Below are 7,538 nucleotides of genomic sequence, written 5' to 3' on the forward strand. Positions count from 1 at the left end.
TAATTCCTGATTTCAATTACCTATTCTAAAGGGATTTAACTTAATTCCTGATTCTTAGAATTGATTTAGGGAATTAAAACACTTACCTATTTCTTAAAAGCCTTGCCGTGCACCTCCCTGGACATTCCCTCTTCCTTGCCGTGCAAGGGAGATGTTTCTTTCCTGTTTCCTTGCATTAAAACACATTCCTTTTGTGTTTTATTGCCTTGCCGCACCTATTCGCTACTTTCCCTTAGATTTCTGATTTGATTTCCTATTTTAAAGAGCTTTTGACTTAATTTCTGATTACCTAAATAACCTAGGGTTTTATTTCCTGAAATCCTATTAATAAACCTCCTTGTTGCAGCCACAAAACATTCATTCATTCACCATTCACGCCAGAAATTCATCCCTTCCCTCAAACACATCCATACTTCACCATTCTTCATACTTTCTGCCCAAAAACAATCCTTGCCGTCCCCTACATCTATCCTAAACCTAAGTCCATCATCCTACATCATCCACAACTCCCTAAACTCACCAAAAACCCTTGTGCCGCAGCAACTAGGAGAGGAAGGAGGCCTAAAACGTTTCATGCTTGCAGATTGGAGTGTTTTAGGTGTACTTCGTTCTTGTTTTCAATGTTTACTTTGCTATTACTTTCTAAGTTTGCTGTAATCATGAGTGGCTAAACCCCTAATTAGTTAGGGGAAAGTTTGAAGCCATGAACATGTTTGAAATATGAATTGATTTCTTCCAATTGTGATTTGTTAAGTTGTGATTGCAATTCAATTATCTATTTATTAAAAACTTGTTTTTGTATGTTGATTAGGGATGCATGATAACTCACATATTGCATGCATTTATATCTTCCATATTTGGCTTCTTTGTGATGTTTTTGAATTAAACTGGTTGCATTTTACATTATTTGGTGTTAGTGTGCAGCCAAGTGTGTAATAGGATCAATTGGAAGGCAAATGAAGTAAAAACACTTCTTTTGGTAGCTGAGCATTATTCCAAACGTGGAGAGGATTCTGGGGAGTTAATTTGGAGTCCAAATGAGGAATCTAGGACTAATTTGGCTGCTGGAATTTCAGGAAAAGATGTGGAAGGGAAGTGGTGCAATTTGGCCATATTGGGTGGTTGTTAACAAGGCAAAAACGCTGGAGTCAGATTTGGTGGTTCCACACAAGGCCAGAAGGTGTAAACCTGATTTGCAAGTTGTGAAAACAAGGAAAAAACGCTCAAAACACATGCCATATGTGGAAATACCATTTACATCAGATTTGAGCCATTTAACTCACCTTAAACACTTACCTTGTTTGTCATCCTCTCAGCCATATTTTAAAGTAGTGAAAACCTGATTTGGAGGTGGAAAATAAGGAAACAAAGTTCAAAACAAATGCCATTCTCAGAAATACCTTTAAATCAGATTCTAGCCTTTTATACCACCATCAACACTTACCTTTTATGCATCTTTCCAGCCCCTATTTAAACCAAGCGAATTAGGCACCAAAGGGGACCTCTTCTCGGTTTTATTCCATTATTCCCACACCCTAGCCGTTCCACCTCTGTCCATTTTCTCTCCCATTTTGCAGAAACCATTCAACCCTAGCCTCTCCACCTTCATCTACAACACACTTGGAGAGGCAACGCCGAAGGCCACCCTTAAAGGATTTCGATATCAATTTTGCTTCAAGGGTTCCTTCTCCTTAATTCATTGTTCACTCATGTTGTATATTTTTATGTCAAACATCCTATAAACATGAAGTGTAACTAATCTCTTTCTAGGGATTCGATGTAGCCTTGCAAGATTGCCATGTAGTTAAGTTAGAATGCTCAATTGACCCATCTATTTCTTGTTTCATTCTCTGATTTAATTGTGACTTTGTGTGTTGATTTTAATAGTTGATCACCATTTGAATTAACCACAGGTTGTTTAGCCAAGATTAGAGCATACATCATGCATATTCTTGGTGGATATGTGAATGAATGAAGGGAATGTTTTGCAAACAACCTGCCGAGTGTTTCCTTTGGTTTTATGAAAGTTTCTTGTGCGTGGTACATTCTTGATTAGGAACCGAAGTTGCACGTCACAATTAGGTTCAAGATTAGGAACATTTGATCAAATCCACACATCATATGGTTGATCATATCTAAGTGAAACAAACTCAAGAAATAGGTAGTTGGCTGAGTATGAACTGACTTAACAAACATGGAATTGGTTTAGCAATGGTGAAATCGAATCCCTAGCTTCACCTCCCTTGGTGCTACCCTTTTCTTGTGTTTACTTCATTTTCTTGTGCTTCCAAGTTACAACAACAAATCTGTCTAAATTGATTAGTTTTATTCTCTAATAGGGTTCTTGCAGAACAAGTGGTTGTATAGGTCCAATTAGTCCCTGTGGATTCGACACCCTTACTTGTGCCATTATACTAAACATATTTTAGCACTAGGAAGGAACAACAAAAAACTGGCGCCGTTGCCGGGGACTGATTTCAGTCCCTTATAATTGCTTGTTTTGGTTTTAAACCTTGCTCTTTTCATTTTAAGTAGATTTCTGATCTTTATTCAAACTTGTTTTATCTTGTTTCAGGTGGTATATGTCCAATAGACTTGCTGAATTAGGCCAAAGACTTGAACGGTTAAAGGGCAACACTTTGGAAAGCTTTGTGCCAACAAGTTCCTCCATTGTCCGTGAAGAAGAGGAAGAGAATTCGTCTAGTTCAACAAGTGAAGAATCTGAGCACTTTAATTGGGAAAGAGAAGAAGAGATGGCGGGCAACCAGGATGATCTTCGAGCTTTGGAGGACTATGCTCAACCAATCATACCAAATTCACCTTCATGCATCTTGCTGCCCACAGAAGCTAGAAACTATGATCTTAAATCTTCACATTTCCATATGCTTCCTTCTTTTTATGGCTTAGCTAATGAAGATCCTTTAGCTCATATTACAGAATTTTACAATGTTGTGAGTTGTTTACCTTTGCAGGGAGTAAGTGAAGCAAATCTGAGGATGAGAGTGTTTCCTTACACCTTGAAAGATAAGGCCAAGGGTTGGTTGATGACTCTAGCACCTGGTTCCCTCACCACGTGGGATGCCGTGGCTAAGAAGTTTTTGGAGAAGTTCTTTTCCACTCAAAAGACAGCCACATTAAGGGGACAAATCTTCAACTTCAAACAAGATGATGGAGAACCTTTCAATGAGTGTTGGGAGCGTTTTAAAGGCCTTTTGCTGCAATGTCCACATCATGGGTTACCTCTTTACTTACAAATGCAAATTTTCTATGATGGACTAACCCAAACATGTCAATCAACTGTTGATAATGCAGCAGGTGGAGCTTTGAAGAAAAAGAATGCTTAAGAGTCATATAACATTTATGAGATGTTGGGATCTAATGCTCAACACAAAGATTTAAGGGGTAAGAGAGTTGGAGTATATGAAACAAGTTCTAATCATGATCTTTCTTTGCAGGTAGTTAACCTAGAAAAGAAGCTTGAATATGTGCTCAACATGGTGCCAAAAGCAAATGAAGTGTGTGCCATCTGCAACATTCCAAGCCACCCTACTCATCAATGTCCATCTAGGGAGGCTTATCCCAAGTTTGTCCAAGAGCAAGTGAACCTCATGAATTCTTACAATCAAAGGCCAAGGAATGATGTGTATTCCAATACATATAACTCAAGTTGGAGAGATCATCCCAACCTTTCATGGAAGAACAACAATCAATTCCAAAACTTCCAACCAAAACCTGCCACTACACTTGAGGATACGGTTAAGTTGTTAGCCCAAAATACCTTGCAATTCCAACAAACCACAAATAGCACTCTCCAACAACATTCGGTGGCTTTAACCAAAATGGAGACACAATTGGGGCAGATTGCAGATGCCTTGAACCAAAGAGAGGTTGGAAAGTTTCCAAGCCAACCCGTGATACTTCAAAGGAACCAAGAGCAAGCCAAAGCAATTACTACACTTAGAAGTGGTAAGGTTATCAATAATAGAGTTGGCAATGAAGTTACTAATGAATCTGATCATGTGAATGCAGGGGTCACTCAAGGAGAAAATGAGAAAGCAAATGAGGAACCAAGCCATGCTACTTCCTCATTTGAAGCACCAAATCTTCACAAGGCCGAGAAACCTTACACTCCACCAATACCATTCCCTGGAAGACTTGCCAAGAGCAAGCAAGATAAGTCATTTAAGGAAATTTTTGATATTCTAAGTAAAGTGAATGTTAATTTACCTTTGCTTGATGTCATTAGGAACATGCCGGCTTATGGGAAGTTCTTCAAGGAGTTAAACAACTACAAAAGGAAGTATGGACCACATGAGAAGGTAGTGGTGTCCAAGAATGTAAGTGCCGTGTTGCAAAGAAAACTTCCACCAAAGCTCAAAGATCCAGGAAGTTTTTCTATCAACATCACCATAGGGGACAAGAAAGTAGCGAAGGCGATGCTTGACTTGGGTGCTAGCATCAACTTAATGCCTTATTCCGTGTACCTTCAACTAGGTTTTGAGGATTTGAAGGCCACCACCATCTCATTACAACTTGCGGACAGATCCGTGAAATATCCAAGAGGTATAGTAGAGGATATTCTAGCTCAAATTGATAAACTAATCTTGCCTGCGGATTTTGTAGTGTTGGACATGGAAGAAGCTCCTATACATGACCGAGAGTTGCCTATTTTGCTTGGGAGACCTTTTATGGCCACGGCCAAGACCATCATTGATGTGCAAAATGGACTCCTCACTATGACAGTGCTAGGAGAGACCGTTCAATTCAAAGTGTTTGAGTTTCTTTCTCATCCTTCCTCATCTCTTGATTGTTATGCCATTGATGTGCTTGATTCGCTTATTTTCTCTAAGTTCTTGCAGGCACAATCTAATGGACCATTACAATCTGTTTTGAGTCAATCTCAAGACGAGTTTGATGAAGAGGATGCACTCATGGAAGAGGTAGCTGCCTTGGAAGCATTGGCACCGTATCCTTTGAATGTTTCACCTCTTTTAGAGCCTTTAGAATCATCGATGACACATCTAACCCCTTCCACTATTAAGGCACCAAAACTTGAACTTAAACCACTTCCACCACATCTAAAATATGCATATCTAGCTGAATTTGAAACTCTTCCAGTTATTATAGCTTCTGACCTCACCCCAAATGAAGAAGATAAGTTAATTAGGGTGTTAAAAGAGTTCAAATCAGCTATTGGTTGGTCTATTGCAGATATCAAGGGAATAAGCCCTACCATGTGCATGCATAGGATTCTTTTGGAGGAAGGAGCAAAGCCAACCCGTGAACCACAAAGAAGGCTTAATCCACACATGAAAGAAGTTGTGAGGAATGAAGTGTTGAAGTTGTTAGATGTGGGGATCATATATCCCATTTCTGATAGCAAATGGGTGAGTGCTATTCAGGTAGTACCTAAGAAGGTGGGAATCACGGTGATGAAGAAGTGACCGTTCCGGGTGCTAACTCGTATAACCAATCTTTGGCCTTCTCCAATAGTGAGAACGGGAAAGCCTTCATCTTCAAAATAGTACCATCAACGTTGATTGGAGTCATGCTCGAACATACCACCTCGAACTCTTTCAAATGCTTGTTGGGATCCTCCATGGACAGTCCATGGAACTTTGGAATGTGGTGCAACAAACTTGACTTCAATTCAAATTCGTCGGTCTTGTCTTGAGCCGCCCTTGGGTATTGGATGCACAAGGGTGCGGCATTGTCCATTCCCGAAGCGGAAAGCTCCTTGATTGTACGATTGTCCGCTGCCATGGTGCGAACCTCTTCTTCCTCCTCAAGATTGGAAGCCGAACTAGAACTTGTTGGGTGAAGTTCTGGGTTCTTCTTCTTCTTCCTCAAAGTGCGCTCAAAATCGTCGTCAAAATCCAAGATGTTTGCACTTATAGGTTGAGAACTACGAGTCATAAACTAGTACCTACAAACAAGAAAAGAAACTAGGTCAGTAGCTAAAACAAAAAGAAAACAAAAAGAAACAACGGGGGATTAGCAAACTTGCTAATCCCCGGCAACGGCGCCAAAAATTTGATGTGAAATAAGATAGCACTCAAATTAAACCCTCTTTTTGACAATTGTAGTATAGATATAAGTAGGGATCGTTCTAGGCCGGGGATTAGGAGGGATTGCTAATCTAATGAAAATTGACTCAAAGATGTGAAAATATGCTTTAAAACACTTTAAATGACCTCACAAGACTCTTACTAACTTATCTGACCAAAAACAACTTTAAAGACTCAAAACAACTTGAAACAACCAAAAAGACTCAATTTAGACTCTAGGACTTAATTTGGACGAAAATACACTTGGTTTTGACTCTAAAGACTCAAAAAGACTCTTTTGGACAGATTTGGAACAAATAAGAAAGGGGGTTTTGCTTTTGGACGAATTTAAAAGAAACCAAGTAACTGAAAACTTTAAAACAGATTTTAGACGAATTTCAAAAAAACTAATGGATGATGGGATAGCCAAGGGATACTTCTCCACACATGATACTTTCTAACATAAATTGATTTCCAGTTGCTTTTCCGATAAACCATGAACCTCAACACCCCAGATTAACCGTGACATCACTAATTAACCCTCAGTTTTCCCTTAAGTTAGTGGATTGGATGACATCTTACGACAACCCAAAGCATTCTTCAAAAAGTCCCCTACATGACATCATAATAGAGATACGGTCAAAGATCATTACGTTCAATGGAAATCATAAGTATTGACAAAGCACTTGTAACTATGACATCATGATACGCATGCTAGGAATTTACTTAACATGATTGTGAAAACACCATTAACTACTTGTGAATATAAGTTTGTGACGATTATGTGAAACACCCTTATATTCTAGCCCCAAATTCAAGCATGCAAATTAAGTAGGCCTCCCTAATAAACATACAAGAATAAGTTATCCATCAAACGGTTAAGTAAATTGCGTTCATAATTTATGAAATCACAACTGGACTTAATCAACTCATATTATAAATGTAATCATGGTTTCAAAGCATCCCTAGGCTAAAACGAGTTTAGCCTCTCATGTTCATGACAAAACAAAGCAATATAGAATTAAACATTAAAAATAAAGGATAGATTACACCTAGAAACGTCCAATACTCCAACTCAAATGCACAAACGCCCAAGGCTTGGTCTTCCTTCTCCTCCTCCTTGCTAAGTCACGGCACAAGGTCTAGGGTGGTGTTGTGGATGATTTTCTGGGTTTTGGATGGATTTAGGTATGTATGGTGGTGCGGCAAGGGATGATGGTGGTGTATGGAGGTTGGGATGGAGGTGTGGAAGTAGGGGAATGATGGATGGGTGGTTGCAAGGTCACGGCAAAGGGTTGATTTCTGAAGGAGTGTATGAATGTTGTGTGAAGGGGTGGTGGTCTAAATGGTGCGGCAAGGGCTGTTTATATAGGCTAGTTTGGCACACTTAGTGAAGGAGAAGGATTGCCTAATCCCATTGAAAAAGGGTTAACTCAAGGCAGAAATCAAGTGGGATTTGGAATAGGTAGTGCGGCTAGGAATTAGGGAGTT

The 7,538-nt window shown here is 39.4% G+C and overlaps 1 pseudogene; it reads right to left on the minus strand.

Moving 5' to 3' along the window:
* Positions 1–3,127: 3,127 nt before the first annotated feature.
* On the minus strand, positions 3,128–3,238 carry LOC125471722 (annotated as a pseudogene).
* Between the last annotated feature and the right edge of the window lie 4,300 nt (positions 3,239–7,538).

Source organism: the organism of the source record quoted next, unplaced genomic scaffold (genome assembly GCF_019419815.1).
Source record: "Pyrus x bretschneideri cultivar Hongxiangsu unplaced genomic scaffold, Pyrus_bretschneideri_v1 Contig60, whole genome shotgun sequence".
NCBI classification, from domain to species: domain Eukaryota; kingdom Viridiplantae; phylum Streptophyta; class Magnoliopsida; order Rosales; family Rosaceae; genus Pyrus; species Pyrus x bretschneideri.